The following is a 22,127-nucleotide window of genomic DNA, read 5'->3' as shown; positions in this document are numbered from 1 at the left end:
GAAACTTTGACTTTCAAATACAAGAAGCAGGAGAAGCATGAGAAATTAAATGGTAAAAAAGAAATAATAAGGAACTTATTAAAGTTGAACTATTTTCATTCTGACATGGAAAAAATGGTAATTTTAACTGATGAGACTTTTTTCAGTATAAGGATAGTTGAAGGGAATGTATATGTATGTACATGTATACATACATATATGTGTATGTATAGAAGGGTATATGTGTGTATAAATTATATATTTGGGTGTGTGTATATCTGTGTACATTTATACATCGACAGAGGGTGCAGGATGAGTTGAATATGAAGGGATGATATCTAAAAAAATAAAATTAATAGGTGTCAGAGGAATATGTTGTGAGAAGGCGAAAGGGAGAGATAGAATAGGTAAATTGTCTCATATAAAAGAGGCAAGAGAAAACTTTTACAATGGAAGGAAAAAGCAGGAAGGTGAAAGGGAATGGGTCAACCTTATTCTCATTGAATTTAGCTTAAGGAGGGAATAACATACACACTCATTTTTGTATCTTACCCTACAGGAAAGTAGGAGGTGGAGGGGAGAACAGGGGGAAGGATAGGAGGGAGGCCAAATTGGGGGGAGAGGGTAGTTAGAAGCAAACACTTTTGAAAAGGGACAGGGTCAAAGTAGAAAGTAGCATAAGTGGGGGTCAGGATAGGATGGAAGGAAATATAGCTAGTCAATAGAAATATAGTTTTCAAAATATAACCACTACAGAAACTTTTTTTTTGTAATTATACATGTACAACCTATATTAAATTGCATTTGCTCCCAATGGAGGTGGGTGAGGAGGGAAGAAAGGAAAGAATCTAGGAATAAAAGATTTATAAAAAAAGTTAAAAAAATTTTTCACATGTAGTTGAGAAATAAGATATACAGGTACTGGAGTATAGAAATACATCTTGCCCTACTAGAATGTTAGGTGGTAATGGGGGAGGAAATAAGAGAGAACACATTGGGGAAGGGGTATTCAGTAGGCTCGCGATGTTGGGGTGGGGGGTTCTGGAAAGATGGGGAGAAAATTTGTAACTCAAAATCTTGTGGAAATGAATGTGGAAAACTAAAAATAAAGAAATAAATTGGGAAAATAAATTTTAAAAAAGAAAATTACCTTTACAATTCCAATTCAGACTCTTGCTAGTTGTGTAACTCTGAGCAAATCACTTAAACCTGCATGAGCTTAAGTTCATTCATCTATAAAATAGGGCTAATAATATCTGTATCATTACTTCTCAGGTTTGTTGTCAACTCCAAAGGAGATTTGTGAAAGTCCCTTAAAAACCTTAAAGCACTATATCAATGATTATTGCTGTTGTTATTTTTATAATCATAATTATTATTAATCAATCTGTCAATAAGCAGGTGACTACTATGTGCCAGGCACTGTACTAAGCATTAGGGATATAAAACAGGGCAAAAGGTAATCCCTGTCCTCAATTAACTTACAATTTAATGGGAGAAACAACATCCAAATATATACAAAGCAAACTATATAGAGGAAAACAGACAAAAAAAATTGACAGAAGAAAGGTACTGGATTTGAGAGGTTTGGGGGAAGGTTTATTATTATTATTTTTATAATTTTCATTGTTGAAATTTATCATAACTATCACTGTTTTTAGCTGAAGGCAAGAACAAAGTTTAGAAATAATAGACTTCCTTTCCTGATTAAGACTATCGTTTAGTAGAGCAGAGGTATCAAATTCTGGGTTCCTGTAGCAGCAAGCACCCCAAGCACGTCCTCAGGGTTTGCCGCCACCACAGGTTCTTGGATCTGCTTTGTTAAAGGAAAGCAACTCAAAATGGGTTAACAAGCTTACTTTAATCAGTCAGACATATATCGTTTACCTTGTTCAGGAGAAAAGGTCAGCACCCTGAACCTCAAAGTATACAGGCATAATTATCAAGACAGAAACATCAAGTAGACAGATTTCCAAACTGTCCAACCATTACATCCATACCCAGTCAACATCTGGGTTTCCACATTCTGGGTTTTTCAAAGCCGGGGGACTCTCAACATCGGCTTCCCAGAATTCAGATCAAATCACAGAACACTTCTCAAAGCGAGTCCCAAAACAAAGCTACACATCAGGGCTTATATAGCCTTCTCCTGGCTCAGAGAATGTAACAACCTTATTGACCCACTGGCCAATCAAAAAGTATCTACTGAAAAACAAGCCTCCCCCACCCCAGGCTTCAGGTGCACATTAGCCTAGGGGCAGGGAAGATCTTTAAAATTTACATTCTTATTACAGTTCCCAAACTCCCCAGTGTGGCCTAAAAGAAGTTAAAATATAATTGTGAAATGTTTAATAAAATAAGTAAAAATACAACACAACATAGATGATGTTGATATGTAATTTTCCAAGTGAATATGTGGCCAGCAGTGATCCATTTCTATTTGAGTTTGACACCATTGTGTAGAGGACAGATAACTACAGGCAAAATAAAACCTAGCAGTTGTACAGAAAAGTGCTATATGAGTTCTGATGGAGTTAGCAATTTCAGTGAATGTGCATGGAGGAGGTATTATTTAGGTAACTGTTAAAATTTTAACAGACAAGAAATGGTGAGGGAAAGAATTCTAGAAACAGGGAATAATAACAAAAGCATAGATTTAGGGGGTGCCAAGATGTGTATTCAGTAGGAAAGTATATGAGATAAGGCTAGGCAGGGTGGCCTCAGATTGAGGAGAGTCTTAAACTTTGGTCATAATTATGCTTGTACTTGTTCTTAATATACAATTTGGAGCCTCATGATTTGGGGATTTTAGTGCTACTCTTATGCAAAGCATCTCTATCTACATAAATTTTAAGCTCTTAAGTCTTGACTAATTAATGCTTGAGTATGGAGGGGGAAGTTCCTTACAACTTTATTAAATCCTAAATCCCAAGATAAAAAATAGATGTTATTTGCTACTTTTTAACTTTTACTTAATGAAGTTTGCCTTCTATGAACAGGTTAATTTTTCAATTCAATGGAATTCAACATCAATAAAAATAACAATAATAGTTATATGTGAGACACTGTCCTAGGTAAGAGAAAACATAAAATACATAACTCTATGCTCAGAGCGTAATATAGTTGGTAAGATAAAAAAGATGAATACTATCATAACTCTAATACAAGGTAGATTTTAATTATATTGGAGATGTATAGACAAAGTACTATGAAAAGTTCAAGGAGGAAGAAATACCTTTCCCAGAAGAATGATAATTTGTGAATTTGGATGTCCCATGAGCAAATATTTATAATTGTGTTCAAAATTCATTGTTATTTCAATGATATGATTAAATGTTATTACTCCTAAGCTGTTAGAGATTCTGAGAGGTAGAAGCAAGAAGGCAATGATATTGCAAATATGGCAGATTGCTTATGCAAAGGCTTAGAGGTTGGAGATTGAATGTCGAGTGGTGAATAGCTAATAGATCAGTTTGATTTAAAAAGAGAATATATTATTAAGAATAATAGGGGTGGCCAGGTAGCACAGTGAGTAAGAGCACTGGCCCCAGTGTTGGGATGACCTGGGGATTGAATCTGGGCTCAGACACTTAGCACCCACCCAGAAACACCTGGCTGTGTAACCTTGAGCAAGTTACTTCACCCCAATTGCTTAGGGGCGGCCAGGTGGCTCAACAGGTAAGAGCACTGGTCCCAGTGTTGGGATGACCTGGGGATTGAATCCGGGCTCAGATACTTAGCACCACACCCAGAAATAACTGGCTGTGTAATCTTCAGCAAGTTACTTAACCCCAATTGCTTTAAAAAAAAAGAATAATAGAAAATTAGACTAAAAAGTTTATGGAAACCATCCATATTTTGTGAAAGACATGAATATAAGAAGTGGGAAGTAAAATGAGAAGGGAAGAGAAGAGAGACAACAAAAGTTGTAATTTTTAAATTTTTGTAATTAAGGTAAAGAAGCAGTAAAGGTATTCTCAATTGTGTAGGAGTAGGGGTTGGAGGCATGCAGACAGAGGGACTGGCATTTTCATGCTTGGGGTGGGGTTAAGGTCTTACTCATGAAGAGAATGTGGCAGCTTCTAATCCATTCTAATAATTTTTTTAAATAAGTGCTTATTGTGTACAGAATTATGTACTGGGGAGAATTAAGGCACTGGGTAGAGAGAGAGAGAGAGAGACAAAATTAAAAATAATCCCTACCTTCAAGGGATTTACATTATGTTGTGATGATTGGATGATACTGAACCTATGATTTTCTCCCAGTGGAGAAATTCCTTTTACCAGTGAAGACTGATGCTGTCTCTGAAAATTGCAATCTTAGATACTTCTCTGGGTCCCTCTGAGAATTGTTCAGGGTCACACAGACAATATGTGCCAGGGAAATATTTGAACAAATCTTCCTGACTTCCAGATCAACTCTCTAGTCATAATACCATGATGCCTCTTTTTCATTGGAAAGATATAATAAATAGATAAATAGATGAGCCTGTATATGATAATTGAGGGTGAAAATAGCAGTAGCACTCACAACTAAGAAAATCAGGAAAGGCTTCCTATGCAATAGGGTCAGCTCAACTGAGCCTTAATTGAAGTAGGGTGAGGGGAATCAAATGAAGAAAAGGAGGAGTTTCCAGACATAGAAGAAAATCCTGACAGAGTCAGGATATAGAATCCTAAGTTCAGAGAGCAACAGGTAAGCCAGTTTGGAATGCAGAATGTGTAAAAGCAAATAATATAAAATATATCTGGAAAGTTGATTTGCAGTCAGATTGTGAAAGGTGTTAAGCACCAATTTGAGAAATTATGTCATATGTATAAGCAATAAAGAGGCCCTGGAGCTTCCTGATGTGGCAGCCAGGGTAGAGGGAGAAAGGCATTTTATTTGTGCTTTGGTAAGATAATTTTGGCAGTTTTTTGAAGATGAATTGAAAAGAGGTAGAAACTAGAAGGCATTAGTACTATTAGGAAGCTGTTGTGATAGTTCAAATAAGAAGTGTCAGGGACTGCAAGTCTGAATATGATGCCGAGATTGTAATTCTGTGTGGATAGAAGACTAGGGCTGCCTTTGTGAAAAACAGGGAAGTATAGAGGAGTGGGAAGATTCCATGTTGAAAATGAGAAATTTGGAGGCAGAGTCAAGATGGTGGAGTGAAAGCAAAAACTCACCTGAACTCACCCATGAATTCCTTCAGTAACCTCTAAAAAGTGAATCTGAATATATTCTAAAGTGGCAGAATCCACTGGAAGCTAGAGTGTGGCAGATTTCCAGCCCAGGAAAATGTGGAAAATCAACTGGTAGGATTTGTTGCACCAGGCTGGGGGAGCACAGAGGGCTGCACCAGCACAAATCTGGCCATAATGGAGCCAAAGAGAGACTGGGAGACTGACTCACACCACTGCAGGGGTGATTCCTAGACAGCGGTCTGTCCAAGGTGGGTAAAAGACAGGTGCAGGGCCTGTGGCAGTGGCAGCAGCTACTTCTGGGCCTATCAGCCCATGGTTTGGATATTAAAAAATCGCCTACCTGAATTTTATGGAGCCAAGATGGCAGGGTAAACTGTAGCTGCTCTCATTACCCTCTTTGGCCTTGAAAAAACCAGATAATATTGCCCCAGTGTAAGATCCTGAATCAGCTGGAGCCTTGGGAAACCTGGAGCAAGGGTATGGCTGAGACTAAAGTTCAGGATGGTAGACATCCCAACAAGCCTCATTTCAGCCAACCAGTGGGAGATGCTGAACCCTAGGAAGGTGGAGCCAGCAAGCACTAACACCAGAACCCCAGGTGTGCCTTCACACAATCAGGGGAATTGGCAGACACCAGAATGGCCCCAGCCACCAGCATCTGAGGCTGAGTAAACTCTAGCCCAGGGTTACAGAAGCAGAAACCTAAATCTGCCAGACCACCACTCCCTCTATGCTGTGAGCTTCAGTGTGACCATGTGAAAATCCCAAAAAGTCTTGTCCCTGGGCTCAGTCTAGGCACTCAGGGGGCACAGCACACAAAGCCAATAACTAGGTGCCTAAACCCCAGCATTATAGGCATGGGTCAGAGCCCTCTCTATCTCAGAAGGAGAGATCCACTTTAAAAGCCAGGAAATAGGTAATGGCAATGGGCAAAAAAAAAAAAAATTGGAAAAACCAAAACTATAGAATCCTATTATGGCAAGTGAGAAGATCCAAATTTAGAAGATGATGGCATTTACCCTGTACCCATAGTCTGAAACCACGGAAAGCAATATGCAATGGTCTCAACCCCAAAAAACTTTATTGGGAGAGCTCAAGAAGGATTTTAAAAGTCAAATTAGAGAAGTAGAAGATAAATTGACCAATTATTTAAAAAATACAATTGGAAAAATAAAAAAAAATCACTGAAGGAAACAACTCCTTAAAAACTAAAATTTGTCAAATGAAAAAGGAGGTTAAAAAACTGAGGAAAACAATTCCCTAAAAATTAGAATTTGACAAATTGAAGATAATGACTCTTTGAGGCATCAACAATCAGTCAAACAAAATCTAAAGAATGAAAAAAAATAGAAGAAAATGCAAAATATGTCATCAGAAAAACAACTGACCTGGAAAACAGATCCAGGAGAGATAATCTAAGAATTATTGGTCTACCTGAAAACTATGAAAATAAAAAACAGCCTGGAGAATGTCTTCCAAGATATCATCAAGGAAAACTGTTCTGACTTACTAGAAACAGAGGGTAAAATAGTTATCAAAAAACTCCACTGAACACCTCTTAAAAAAGATCCCAAACTGAAAAATTCAAGGAATATTGTAGCCAAGTTCAGAAGTATTAGGTCAAGGGGAAAATACTACAAGCAGCCAGAAAGAAACAACTCAAATAATGTAGAACTACAGTCAGGATCACACAGGAACTAACTGTTTCTACATTAAAAAATCAGAGGAATTTGAATATGATATATTGTACTGGAAAGGAACTTGAACTACAACCAAGGATGAGTATTCAGCAAAAATGAGCATAATCTTTCAGGCAAGGAGAAGGTCATTCACTGAAATAAGGGACTTCCAGACATTCCTGATGAAAAGGCCAGAGCTCAAAGGAAAATTTTTTCTCCAAATACAAGAGTCAAGAAAAATATAAAAGGGTAACCAGGGAAAACACATACATACATAAACAAACACACACTCACACACACACCTTATTCAATAAGAGCAAACTGTTTACATCCCTATATAGGAGGATGATACTTGTCAATATTAAGGATTGTATAATTATCATGACATTTAAAAGGGATATACATGGATACAGGGTGTGGGTATAAATTAACTAATGTGATGATAAAATAATAAATCTTATTAAGGGGTGCAAATGATTTGTAATGGGAGAAGAGGAAAGGAGGAGGCAGAAAAGGGTAAATTATGCCACATGAATAAAAACATATAATAGTAAAGGGAAGAAGGGAGGGAGATGAACATTCTTTGAGCTTTACTTTCTTTGGTTTCAGTTCAAGGAGGGAATAACCTACCCAGTTAAATGAAGGAATCTAATGTGAAGACACACACACACACACACACACACACACACACAAACCTTATTATAATAGAGTGAAGGAAGGGAGGGAGAGGGGCATTGTTTGAAATTACTCTCATTGGATTGGGCTCACAAAATGAATAAGATACTTTGTTGAGTATAAAAATCTAACATGCTCTACAGGCAATAGGAAGGGAAAGGGGAAAGACGAGGTGGGAAGGTGGTTATAAGGGAAAGAAGAAGTAGTAAGGGGAAAGTATAGGAAAAGGGCAGGATAAGGAGGGAATATTGAGGGAGGAGGTGGTCAAAAGAAAAACTCTTAAGAGTGGAAAGGAGAAGGGAGATATATAAACATAAAAAGGAGAGGGAATAGGATGGAGAGAAAGACACAGATAGTAATCATAACTGTGAATGTGACTAGTATGAACTCTCCCATAAAACAGAGGTGATTCACAGAATGGATTAAAAACCATATACCTAAATATGATGTTTACAAGAAATACATTTTAAACAGGGGGGTACACATAGGGTAAAGGTAAAAGGCTGGAAAAAAGCAGGGGTAGAAATCCTAATCTCAGACCAAGCAAAAGCATCATTAACAGTGAAGCAATATCATTACTAAACATATATTCACCAAGTAGTATAGCATCCAAATTCTTAGAGGAGAAGTTAAAGGAGTTAGAGGAAGAAATGGATAGCAAAAAAAAAAATAGTAGTGGGGGACCTCAACCCCCCTTCCCCCAGAACTTGATAAATCTAACCTCAAAATAAACAAGAAATTAAGGAGGCGGATAGAATTTTAGAGAAGGCAGATATGATAGACCTCTGGAGAAAATACAATGGGGATAAAACGGAATATACCTTCTTCTCAAAAGTACATGGCACATCCACAAAAACTCACCATGTACTAAGACATAAAAACTTCACAATTCAGTGCAGAAAGGCAGAAATATTAAATACATCCCTTTCAGATCATGATGCAATAAAAATTATATGTAATAAAAGGCCATGGAAAGATAGATTAAAAACTAATTGAAAACTAAATAATCTAATCCTAAAGAACGAGTGGATCAAACAACAAATCATATAAACAATCAGTAACTTCATTCAAGAGAATGACAATAATGAGACAATGTACCACATCTTATGGGATGCAGTGAAAGCAGTTCTTAGGGGATATTTTATATCTCTGAATGCTTACATGAATAAAATGGAGAAAAAAGAGATCAATAAATTGGGTATGCAACTGAAAAAGCCAGAAAAAGAACAAATGGAAAATCCTCAATTAAATACTAAATTAGAAATACTGAAAATCAAAGGAAAGATTAATAAAATTGAAATTAAGAAAATTATTGAAATAAAAAATAAAACTAAGAGCTGGTTTTATGAAAAAAATTAATACAATTGATAAGTCCTTAGTCAATTTGATTTAAAAAAAGAAATAAAATTGCCAGTATCAAAAATAGAAAAGGTTAATTTACCTTTAATAAAGAGGAAATTAAAACACTAATTAGGAATTATTTTGCCATATTGTATGTCCATACATTTAACAATCTTAGGGAATGGATGAATTTTTACAAAAATATAAATTGCCCAGATTGTTGGAACAGGAGGTAAAACTCTTAAATAACCTCATCTAAGAAAAAGAAATTGAACAAACCATCAATTTTCTCCCAATGAACAAACAAAGTCAATGTAACCAAGATTATAAGGGAAGCAGAAAAATGAGAAAGAATTTTTACATCCAATGTCTCTGATAAAGGCCTCACTTCTAAAATATACAGAGAACAAAGTCGAATTTATAAGAATACAAGTCATTCCCCAATCGATAAATGGTCAAAGGATATGAACAGGCTGTTTTCAGAGGAAGAAACTAAAGATATCTATAATTATATGGAAAAATACTCTAAATCACTCTTGATTAGAGAAATGCAAATCAAAACAACTCTGAGGTACCAAGTCTCACCTGTCACATTGACTAACAAAACAAAACAGGAAAATGATAAATGCTGAAGCTGTGGGAAAATTGGAACATTAATGCATTGCTGGTGGAGTTCTGAACTGATCCAACCATTCTGGAGAGCAATTTGGAACTATGCCCAAAAGGCCATAAAAATGCACATGACCAAGGGGTGGCCAGGGAGCACAGTAAGAGCACCAGCTCCAGTCGGGATGACCTGGGGATCCATCGAATCCGGGCTCCAACACTTAGCACCCACCCAGAAACACCTGGTTGTGTAACCTTGAACAAGTTACTTCACCCCAATTGCTTAGGGGTGGCCAGGTGGCTCAATGAGTAAGAGCACCAGCTCCAGTGTTGGGAAGACCTGGGATCAAATCTGGGCTCAGATACTTAGTACCACACCCAGAAATAACTGGCCATGTAACCTTGAGCAAGTTACTTAACCCCAATTGCTTTAAAAAAAATGCACATGACCCAACAATGTCACTACTAGGGCTGTATCCTCAAAATATCAACAAATGGAAAAGGACCTACACGTACAAAAATATTTATGGTGGCTCTTTTTGTGTTGGCAAATAATTAGAAATTGAGGGGATGTCCATAAATTGGGAATGATTTAACTAGTTGTGGTATATGGCTGTAATGGAATGCTATTGTGCTATAAGAAATGAGGAGGAGATGGACTTCATAATAACTTGGAGAGACTTACATGAGCTGATGCTGAGTAAGGGAGCAGAAGCAGGAGAACACTGTACACAATTACAGACATATTGTATTGGTGATGACTGACTTTGATAGACTAGACTCCTCTCAGCAATGCAAAGCTATAAGACAACTCTAAAATACTCATGATGGATAGGGTTATCCACATCCAGAGAAAGAATTATGGAGTCAGAATGCAATTGAAACAAATTACTTGCTCTCTCTCTCTTTTTTGTTTTGTTTGGTTCCTTCTTTCTCATTGTTCATTCCATTGGTTATAAACCTTCTTTACAACTTGACTAATGTTTAATTTGAAGGTATTTGTTGAACCTATATTGGATTGCATGCTGCTGTGGGAGGGGTAGTGGGGAAGAGAGGGTGGGAGAAAAAATTTGGAACTGAAAAGATTATGGAACTGAATGTTGTTAACTAAAAATAAATAAGTAAATAAACAGATAAAGAAAGAGAGAGAGAGACAGAGAGAGGAAGGAAGAAAGGAAGGAAGGAAGGAAGTCAGGAAGGAAGGAAGGAAGGCAGGAAGGAAGGAAGGCAGGCAGGAAGGAAGGAAGGAAGGAAGGAAGGAAGGAAGGAAGGAAGGAAGGAAGGAAGAAAGAAAGAAAGAAAGAAAGAAAGAAAGAAAGAAAGAAAGAAAGAAAGAAAGAAAGAAAGAAAGAAAAAGAAAATGAGATACTTACATGGCCTCCAGTTGGAGATATCTAACCAACATCTGGTGATATGGAGCTAGATCTTAACAGAAAGATAAGGACTATAGGTGTGTATATATGTAGGTATATAGATAATTAGTTGTGAATAGAGATGTATGATGCTACTTTTTAAAATACTTTTGTGAATGCATACATATCTTAAGAGGCAAAGTCAGAAACAATGAAATAAAAATAAAAGGAAAGCCCTTTTAGTTTTGATTGAAGTTTTCATGCTATGAGTGATCAGAGGTTTTTAGCAAGTTATTTACACAGGAAAAAGTCAATAAATATGTTGACTATGTATTACTTAAAGGGCAGCTAATGGTCAAAATAGTATTATTTTTATGAACTTTCTTGCTGTATAAAATATATGTATTAGTTCACACGGGAATCTAAAGTTCGTATACTGCAAATGTAACATGTAATTTTCTTTTTCTTTTTTTTTTTTTAAAGCAATTGGGGTTAAGTAACTTGCTCAAGGTTACACCCAACTTTGGGGCCGGTGCTCTTACTCACTGTGCTACCTGGCTGCCCCATAACATGTAATTTTCAATGGAAAAAAAGTTATGTTTAAAGTTGCTATCCTTTTGTAATTTACTTGTTTCTGTGTTGTCTTATGTGATATCTCTTTGTGCCTTTTAAACTCACAGTGGCAACAACTCTACTGGCGAAGATGCAGCAGAGCTACTGAATTGCTGTTGCCTTTCCAAACATTGCTACTGCTGCCTACTGAGACCTCAGATAATAACATCATTACAGTAAAATTCAATCTGTGCCCTATTTGTCACTGAAAGGTTCTACCAGAGATTAAAACACACACACATGCAAGTGTGCATATTCACATGCACACATGATTTTTTTTTTGTTGCAGTAGTAGAGTTTAATCACATAAGGCTAGAGCTGTCATGAACTGAGAAATTGAAAAGAAAGAAAAATATCTCTGTTTTGCAAATAAACAGCTTCATTCACAAAGGGGATTTTTTTTAGAGAAAGTAGATATTCTCCCATCAAGAAAACACATTTAAGCAACAAAGAAGATTCCCTTTCTCTTTTTAGTTATGTTCAATTGAAACAACAACAGAAAGCCACTATACAGTACAAATCTACTGCTATATGTTATATATATGTATGTATTGACCATGTTTGGAAGCATGTTTAAATTCATTTCAGTAACAAACAGCAGAGGATAAAAATTATCATGCCTTTACCACAGTAGTCTATTTGCACACTTTGACATCCCAGTTTCTGAATCTTTATTTTCACAGGGTAAGGATCCCTAGCTGAGCTCTCTACCACTCTATCACAATTTTGTTGGCAGATAGCCTAAAGTAAAGAGAGAACTACCCAACTAGAAATGGTGAAACATCTCTAAAACACTACCACTTTATGGCAGCGACCCATTTCTCATGAATTACAAGGTTATACATGAGTGGTATAGCTCTTAACTGGTATAAGAAATCATGGGTAGGTGGAAGCAGTTAGGGAAAACTTTACCAAAGAACTGGGACATAAACTATGTTTTGAAGGATGGGAAGAATTCTGACAAGAAGAAAGAAGGGAAAAGAGTAAGAAAACATATGTTAAATAATGCTAAAACCATTGAAGCAGAATGTTTAGTTTGAGGATTAACAGGACAAAATATTTAAAAGATACTGAAGTAAAACTTTAATGACAAAGGCATTTGTATGGAGTCAGTCATAAATCAATCACTACACCCTATTTAATCCGGGTGCTTTTGTCCCCAGAGAACAATTCCATGGAGTCAACTCACATTGTGAACTAAGTGCAAAGAAAGCCCAGTCACCTCTGCTGAAGCAGTCAATCAAAAATTTCAAATAAGGTGTTAAAATTTCTGATCAGTTTTGAAGTCCTTGAAAGCCAGTGGTTGGAATAGAATGATTTTGCTCAGGAATATTCAGATTGTTGAGGATTCTTGGTTATAACCTATGAGGTTTATACAAAACCAACAAACTAGTTTGGAATCAGTATTCAAGGGCACAAGTCAAATACTAATGACCAGAGATAGTATGCATATATATATATATATATATATGTGTGTGTGTGTGTGTATATAAATATAGTTAGGATGTTAACAGAACATTTGTAACAGAACCAGAGCTTGCCTTATGTATATGTGAAGTAGATGACTACTTAGGCTTTCTGACTTCAAGTGCTATAGGAAGGTGGTTCTAAAAAATATCAGGTGCATTGTAGCAGCAAACACCCCAGAGTCCCCAGGGTGGCTGCTCACACAGGTTCTTGGATCTGCTTTGATAAAGGAAAGCAACTCAAAATGGGTTAATAAGCTTACTTTAATCAGTCAAATATGTGTCTTTTACCTAGTTCAGGGGAAAGAGGTCAGCACCCTGAACTTCAAAGTATACAGACAGAATTATCAAGACAGAGAAACAGATCAAGTAGCCAGTTTTCCAAACTGTCCAACCATTACATCCTTACCAAACAACATCTGGGTTTCAAAGCCAGGGGACTCTGGACAACATCTTCCCAGAATTTCATCTGATCAAATCACAGAACACTTCTCAAAGTGGGGCCCAAAACAAGGCTACACATCAGGGCTTATATAGCCTTCTCCTGGCTCAGAGAATGTAACAACCTTATTGACTCACTGGCCAATCAAAAAGTACCTACTGAAAAACAAGCCTCCCACCCCAGGCTCCAGGTGCACTTTAGCCTAGGGGCAGGGAAAATCTTTAAAGCTACATTCCCATTACATGCATTCACTGACCAATACTTGTAATTGCAGCTTTAGGGTCTCTAAAAGTCAAATACTCCACAGAGGAATAAGATTTAAATCTATTGACTCCTTTTCACACTTTATTGGGAAAGAATAAGAAATCCTTCCCTAAAAGGTTTGATAGAAAGAAAGTTCTATATGGAGACCAATTAATTGGCAAAATATTTGTGAGATGGGTGAAGGAAAAAGATTATCAAAACAGAAAAAAATTCGGAACTGGAATATGAAAGTCAGTCTTTATGACCTGCTATGTATACTGCCTTGGGTATTAAAGAAGAAGGAAGCATGTGTTATTTAAATAAATAAGCAAACTGTGTATATATAACACACACAAATAATTTAAATTTAAATATTTAAATCCATCTTTGACCACATATTTGCTATGCTTATTGTTTAATCAAAGTAATTTAAGATTTGGGCCTCTTAGTTTTATATTCCTAGCTTTAAATAGTAAACTTCAAATTATAAGTAATTATCAACCAGCACTGCTGAACTTGCCACAATTCAGCTACTTTTCCCCTTCACTTCTGTGGTCCCCACCCTTCAGTCAGTTCCTGCTGGAACTTTCATTCTGAGAAAGAACCTAAACCAGCCATCCTTCATTCTATTTCCTCAATCTGCCCCCAACCCACTTTTTCTTCCCTCTTTTGTATTGTCTTCCTCCATTACAATGTAAGTTCCATGAAAAGAGACAAAAAAGAGATAAAAAATTCTAGACCAATTTCCCTAATGCAAAATTTTTATATAAAATATTAGCAAAGCAATTATAGCAACTCATTAAGAGGATAATTCACTATGACCAGGTGGGATTTATATCATAAATTCAGGGCTGGTTTATTATTAGGAAAAGTATCAGCATAATTGACCATAGCAATAGCAAAATTAACAGAAATCATATGGTTATCTCAATAGAGGCAGAAAAAGCTTTTTAACAAAATACAACACCCATTCCTATTAAAAATACCAGAGAGCATAGGAATATATGGAGTCTTCCTCAAAATGATAAATAGCATCCATCTAAAATCACCACCAAGCATCATATGTAATAAGGATAAGCTAGATGCATTTCTAATAAGATCATGAGTGAAATAAGGATGTCCACTAGCACCACTGTTATTCAGTATTGTACTAGAAATGTTAGCTTTAGCAATAAGAGAAGAAAAAGAAATTGAAGGAATTAGGATAGGCTATAACTAAAATTAATGTTAATGTATTCTCATTGATTTTTATGAATTTTCTTAGCAATGTATGCAAATAGGGAACTTGGAGTACTACATTAAGAGTAATTATATCCTGGCAGGAGGAAGAGGAGCCAAGGTTTTGAGTAGAAGGAAAAAGCAAAACAAGATCCTCCATCCCTCCTCCCTGAACCTCACTTCAAAAAAAAAAAAAAAGAAACAAATTTCCAAATTTATTTAGAAACTACACCAGAATTCATTTTGATTAAGAATCCAAGATAAAAATTAATATTGTTGGTATTGCCATTTTTGTCATATTGGCAATGCCTAATCATAAGCACTGAATCACCCTCTCTCTAGTTATTGAGTATTTCTTTAAAGAGAACTTTGAAATACACTCACACACAGATACACACACACATATACACAAAACGTTATATGTTTTTGTAGATTGATTCCCAAGAATTTTATGCATTTTATATGCATTTTGAAGGCTTTTTGCTTTCTATTTTCTTTGTGATTTTGTTACTATTACATAGAAATGTGGTTGATTATTTATTTTGAACCCTGTAACTTTGCTAGATTTGTTAAGGGCCTCAATTAGCATCTTTGGTGATTTTTCTAGAATTTTCTAAGTAAAATATAATCATCAAATAAAGATAGTTTTATTCCTTTTTTGCCTATCTTTGTACCTTCAATTTCTTTCCCTAATCTTTTTTTTGTTATTGCTGCAATTCCTAAAATCAAATCAAACAATAGCAGTGAAAATCAGGACATTTGCTTTACTCTTGTATTCATTTCATGGTTTATTCCCATTGCTTGCAATTCTATCCTTGGTCTATTTGTCTGTCTGTCTGTCTGTCTCTATCTATCTATCTATCTACACATATATGTATGCAGATATACACACAAAATGTGTACATATATGTGGGATATTATATATAATTATTATATACATATATTTTTCTAACATTGATGTGAAATCATCTATTTTGTCAATTTGTTGTTTTTATTTTCTGTTCCTTTTAATTAGTTTGGCTAAACATTTATCAGTTGTGTCAATAGTTTGAAAGAATCAGCATTCAGTTTTCTTTATCATTTTTATGATTTGTCATTGTTGCTTTTGTTTCCAGTTTATTTATTTCTTACCTAATGTTTAATATCTTTTCTTTGGGGCCTGATAGGTAGTGTCTTGGAGAGTGCACTGAACCTGGAGTCAAAAAGACCTGACTTCAGATCTGGCTCAAAAGACTAGATGCTGTCCTTCAATTCCCAAAGAGGACCAAAATCACATCACATTAGAATCAAGATACAGTCTTTCCAACTGTGGCTGATCAAACCAATATGACCTTAGAGTGTTCTACCACTAGCTGGGTACAAACAATCCATGTGAACATTTGGGGGTAAATTCTCTACATTTCCATATCTCAAGTTTTTTTTTTTTTTTGAGCTACTTCAATTCTGCTTTTCTCTTAGAGCACAGCAGCTATTGTAATGAAAGTACATTGTGCTGGGTGGTCCCAGGCCAGTATCTCCCATGTCACACAATCAGTTCCAAAGTTCTTAAGAGAGACCTTGACAGTGTCCTTGTATCACTTTTCTGACCACAATGTGAGTGCTTGTCCCATGTGGGTTCTCCATAAAATAGTCTTTTTGACAAGTGCACATTTGGCATTTGAACAACATGGCAAGTCCATCAAAATTGTGCTCTCTGAAGTAGAATTTGAATACTTGGCAGTTTAGTTTGAGAAAGTTCCTCAGTTTCTGGTGTTTTATCCTGCCAAGTGATTTTCAGAATCTTCCTAAGACAATTCAAATGGAAGCAATTTAGTTTCCTGGCATGACACTGGTATACTCTCTAGGTTTGGCAGGCATGTAACAATTAAGTCAGTGCAAAAGCTCTGCAGAACTTCACTTTTGGTAGTCAGTCTAATACCTTTTCTTCTCCCATGCTTTTGTTTGGAGCTTCCCAAACACTGAGCTAATTCTGGCAATGCATATGTCAATCTCATTATCAGTGTGCACATTCTTGGAAAGTACACTGCCAAAGTGACCTTAGGCAAGTCAAATAACAGTTGTTTGCCTCATTTTTCTCATCTGTAAACAGGAGATAATTACTATTTTCATCTGTTGTTATCATTGACCCCTATCTCCTAGGGCCATTATGAAGGTTAAATGGTATAATAATTGTAAAGTAATTAATAAATTCATGGTCCACATAGGTGCTATATAAAGTCGATTATTATAACTATAATCATTATTATTTATTGGTTGGCATTCTGATTTTTTAAATCAATATTCAATTCATTGATGCACTCCTTTTCTATCTTGTTAATGTTTTTTTAAGGATATATTTTTCCTACCTGAGGACTGAAATAGATACATCCCAGAAATTTTGGGATGTTGTTTCATCATTATTTTCTTTCACATAATTATTATTTTTCTATGATTTGTTCTTTGGCTAATTCATAATTTAGGACTTTGTTGTCTCCATGTGTGTTCTGATTCCTTTATTTGTGTTTCCTGAGCAAATTGCTATTCTTATTGAGTTGTACTCTATAAATAATGCTTTTTATTTTTTAATATATTTTTTCAGTGTTTCTATGCCAGAATGCATGTTTATTTTTTGAAGAAGTTGATGAGACATATAGTTAGTCTTTAGGAATATTATCTAGAATATGCCATTTTTTAAGTTTTAATTTCCCCAGAAATTTTCTGAATTTTATTTATCTTCCTGTTAGATTTTAAAACTGAGAGGGACTATAAAATCTCCCACTGCTATTTTATCATTCTCATTATCTTCAAGTTAACTTTTCCTTATGAATCTAGATTTTTAAGGAATCTGAAGCATGTAGGTTTGATTTCATATTATTCATTTCTTTCAACATAATGCATTTTCCTTGTTTATTTCTTTTTGTGATAATTTTTGTTTTTTTCCTTTTAGGATAGCTTAGTTTCAGATTCTGCTTCTTTAGTTAATTTGAAACATAGTACATATTTTTGGTCCCTTATTCATAATTATTTTTATTCTTTGATTTTTAGGTATGTTTCTTTCAAGATATACATTATAGGATTTTAAAATTATCTGGTCTGTCACTCTCTTTTTATTGGATCATTCAATCCATTCACCTTCAAATTTTTTAGTGTTACATTTGAAAATTTCCTCTATTTTTCTCTAATATTTTTCTGAATTATGATTTTTTTCTTCTTTCTTTGCAAAGATGGTGATTTTTCTCTTCAAATATTTTTGCTTAATCTACTTTGCAGGAAACCATATGCTTTCTTCTCTCTCTCTGTCTCTGTCTCTCTCTGTCTCTGTATCTCTCTCTCTCTCTCTCTCTCTCTCTCTCTCTCTCTCTGTCTCTCTCTCTCTGTCTCTGTCTCTGTCTCTCTCTGTCTCTCTCTGTCTCTCTCTCTCTCTGTCTCTGTCTCTCTGTCTGTGTCTCTCTCTCTCTGTCTCTCTCTCTCTGTCTCTGTCTCTGTCTCTCTCTCTGTCTCTCTCTCTCTCTCTGTCTCTCTCTCTCTGTCTCTCTCTGTCTCTCTCTCTCTCTCTCTCTGTCTGTCTGTCTCTGTCTCTCTGATTTTTGGAGGGAGAAAGGCAGGGAAATTGGGGTTAAGTGACTTCCCCAAGGTCACACAGCTAGTAAGTGTTAAGTATCTGAGCTCGAATTTGAACTCAGGTCCTCCAGACTCCAGGGCCACTACTCTATTCACTGCGCCACCTAGCCACCCTGACTTTCTTCTCTTGACCTTCAAACATTCCTCTCTTTGTCCAAATCAAATCACATTTTGTCCATCTGTAAAGCCAAGCATGAGCAGCTTTCCAGAGAACTTCTTCCGTGAACAACTTTCAAAGTTCTAATTGCACAGTATAGTGAACTCTCTATTTATTCAGTAACAAACTAAGACAAAACATTCACAGAAAATCAAAATACAACATTCACTATGTTATGGCATAACAACTTATCACTATAATGGTCATGTAATTTTCACCAAAGTGGTTACACAATTTTAAACAAAGTACATTCATTTAGTAACTCAATCATCCTTAAAGAGGCAATCCTCCTTAATTGATACCAAATACAGAGGTAAAAAACTCTCCACCCCTAGTTCACATTTTCTTAATCTCTTCAATCAAAAAGTCTTCTTTCTTCTTGATTGGAGATTAGTTTCCAATCATCCTTAATTAGTAAGTCCTTAACTCAATCATTTAATTGTAAAGGTCAAAGTTCTCCACCCTTAGTAAATCATGATCTTCTCAGTTTGCATGAATACCCAAGGGGAGGGCTTTTCATATTAACTCAAGGCTGGCTCTCCACTTCCATGGTTCCCCTTCTATGGTCCCAGCTCCTGCCAGCTCCTTGTTGTCCAGCTCCTTCCCCAGTTCCTATTCCATACTGAAGCTCAAAGTGTCTAGTTTACCTCAAGTCCTTCACAGTTTCTGTTCCTGGGAAGACAAGGCTTAACAAATCCACAATAACATTCATTCACTTTGCCAGCATCCTCATCAGTTCACTTTCTGCACGTGAAATCAACATAGAGCCAAGAACAAGGTCTGAGGAATCAGCACAAGTCATTAGTATTGTCCCAGGACCTCTGTCAGCAAGACCCTCCTCCAAGATTTCTGTAAACATACAACAAGAAAATCCTCTTTCAGGGTGTCTGAACCAGCAGTGAGGTCCCAGGGCTTCTGTAAAAACAGCATTATCCTCTATTAGCAGATGAATCAGGCAAAATAACATCAAAACAGACAGACAAAGTACTGACACCACAGCCATGCCTCCTCCCAGTTCTGTTCTCTTCTCATTTCTCAGTTCTGCTCAGTTCTTAGTTAAGTTCTCAGTTCTCTTCTCTCTCTCCAGCAGCAGCAGCCTAGCTTCCAGATGCTGGTTACCATAAGTTTTAGCCTCTTCTTATGTATGGTATTAGCTACTCCCTGTTTTGCCCCCTCCTGTTGTGTCAACAAGTCCATCCCATTGTGGAATTCACAAGTTCTAGGTCTTAATACTTGACTTGAAACTGAGTGATAAGTACCTGTTTCACTGTAAATAAAAGGGGCAGGGAAGGCCTTCAAATTTCCATTACCATTATACCACCTTTCCCCTAGTTTTTTAGTTTTGCTTAAATAATTCATTTCTTTTTTTCCCTCCTTTTATTGAATTATTCAACAAATTATTTAAGTTTTTCTTAAGAAGACTCAAAAAGTCAATTAAATCTCTTTTCTCTTCCTCTTGAACTTTTATATGTTATATTTTAAATTTATTTTCTCTACCTTTAAAATATTCTTTCTTGATTGATTCTCTTCCTTATCTTTCTATACTAAACTTTTGTTCTTTGATTCATTGCCATTACACATGTTTGTTTCTGCTTTAGTCTAAGCATTCCTCATGGAATACACAACTAATATCTTATAGATTTTGACCCTTGGCCCTCCTTTTTTTCTCATTGTTTTCCACTCTTGGAAGTCATCATTCCTGTCAGAGATGAAGAGGCTAGAATGTTGTTTCATGGTGGGAGTTTTCTTGTGGTCCCAATGGTGGGATTCCTTACTATTCCTTGGTCCAATTACCTTTGTTTCTCAGTTCTCTAAATGACCTGTGCACAAGCTTCAATTCCAGGCAGAATGAGCTCTCTGCCCACTTCTTCTACCTCAGGCTATATGGGAAGAAGGTTAGAGTTAATTTCTACTTCTTAGATGGAGGGCAGGGGTAGAAAATTATGTTAGCAGAGATTGCAGTAGCAGCAGGTGAATTGATGAGTGCTCCTGTTTTTAGCCCTACCAGATCATGGGATTGGTGAGAGAAAAGGGTGCTGAATGAGCATTAAGGATTAGCCTTTTTCTGTGAGTTCATCAGACTTTTACATCATTAGGATTGATTCTTACACTATGTATGGTGAGGAGACAGATGAGAATGCTTACTTTTAAGAGTAATTTTTTATTTTGGAGAGGTCTGAGAGGTAGTGATGATTGGATGAAATTCTAGTCTTCTATCATGTTGTTTATATGGTCAAGAAGTGGTTCATTTTCTTTTATTTCTTAATTTTTCTGTCATCTACTTGTGTGGGGTACCTTCTCATTATATTTTCCATTTATTTTCTCCCATAAATATGCTATTTTTTATTTGTATGATTTTATTTTTTCCCCTTTTTTTCACTTGAGCCAAAGCTAAGAAAAATCTTTCCTTAACCTTTGTTTTTTTTTAGTTTTAATTTTTCTTCTCTGATTTTTCAAGTGCCTTCCTTTGTTCTTGGTTAGATTTGTTGATATATTGACTTTTTAAGTTCTTTTTAATCATATGTTTAGTTCATTAATGGTCTCTTTACACACACACACACTATATATATATAAAACACATATGTATTACTGTATAATTTCAGAGACACTTCTTCTCTGATAAGTTCTTTAGTTGAATACCCCAAATTTTGGTATGTTGTCCCATTGTTATAATTATCTTTTAAATTATTCTTTGAATCTGTATCTAAAATAGCATTATTTAAGTCTGAGTTCTGTATCCTTTGCTTATGTACTCCTGTACTAACCACTGATTTTACTGTGTAGTATGCTATAATTGTATAATTTGTATAATAATTGTATGCTACAATGATCAACCTTTGTATACTTATAAGATTTCTTTGTACCAAGATACATGATTGATTTTTGTAAAAGTGCCAGATCATATATATATATATGTATACATACATATATATGTACACACATACATTTTTCATTCCTTCATTTCTTTTATTTTTTAAATTTACATTTATTTATTTATTTTTGGTTTTCAACATTCATTTCCACAAGATTTTGAGCTACAATTTTTTCTCCCTATCATTACTCTACCCTCACTCCAAAATAACAAGCCTATTGAATACTCTTTCCCCAAATATGTTCTCTCTTATATCTTCCCCCACCAACTCCCTAACCTAATATGGCAAGATGGATTTCTGTACCCCAGTGCCTGTATATCTTAATTTTTTATTATACATTTGTTTTTAAAACTTTCAGTTCCAGATTTGTTCCCTTCTTCCCTCCTCACCCACCCCCACAGGAAAGAAAAGCAATTCAATATAGGTTGCACATGTGTAGTTAAGCAAAACATTTCCATAGTAGGTATATTGTGAAAGACTATTTCCCTCCATCCTATCCTGCCCCTCACTTATTCTGTTGTCTCCTTTGACCCTGTACCTTTTAAAAGTGTTTACTTCTAACTACCGTTTCCCCCAATCTGTCCTCCCTTCTATCATTTCCCCTCTTTTCGTTTCCCCCCTATTTTCCTGAAGGGTAAGATACCCAATTGAGTGTGTATGTTATTCCCTCCTTAAGCCAAATTCAATGAGAGTAGGT

Source organism: Petaurus breviceps, unplaced genomic scaffold (genome assembly GCF_028583685.1).
Source record: "Petaurus breviceps papuanus isolate PSGF00001 unplaced genomic scaffold, PetGlider_PUasm1.0 175, whole genome shotgun sequence".
Classification (NCBI taxonomy): Eukaryota; Metazoa; Chordata; class Mammalia; order Diprotodontia; family Petauridae; genus Petaurus; species Petaurus breviceps.
The sequence above is the reverse complement of the archived record's forward strand: the minus strand, read 5'-3'. Positions refer to the sequence as shown.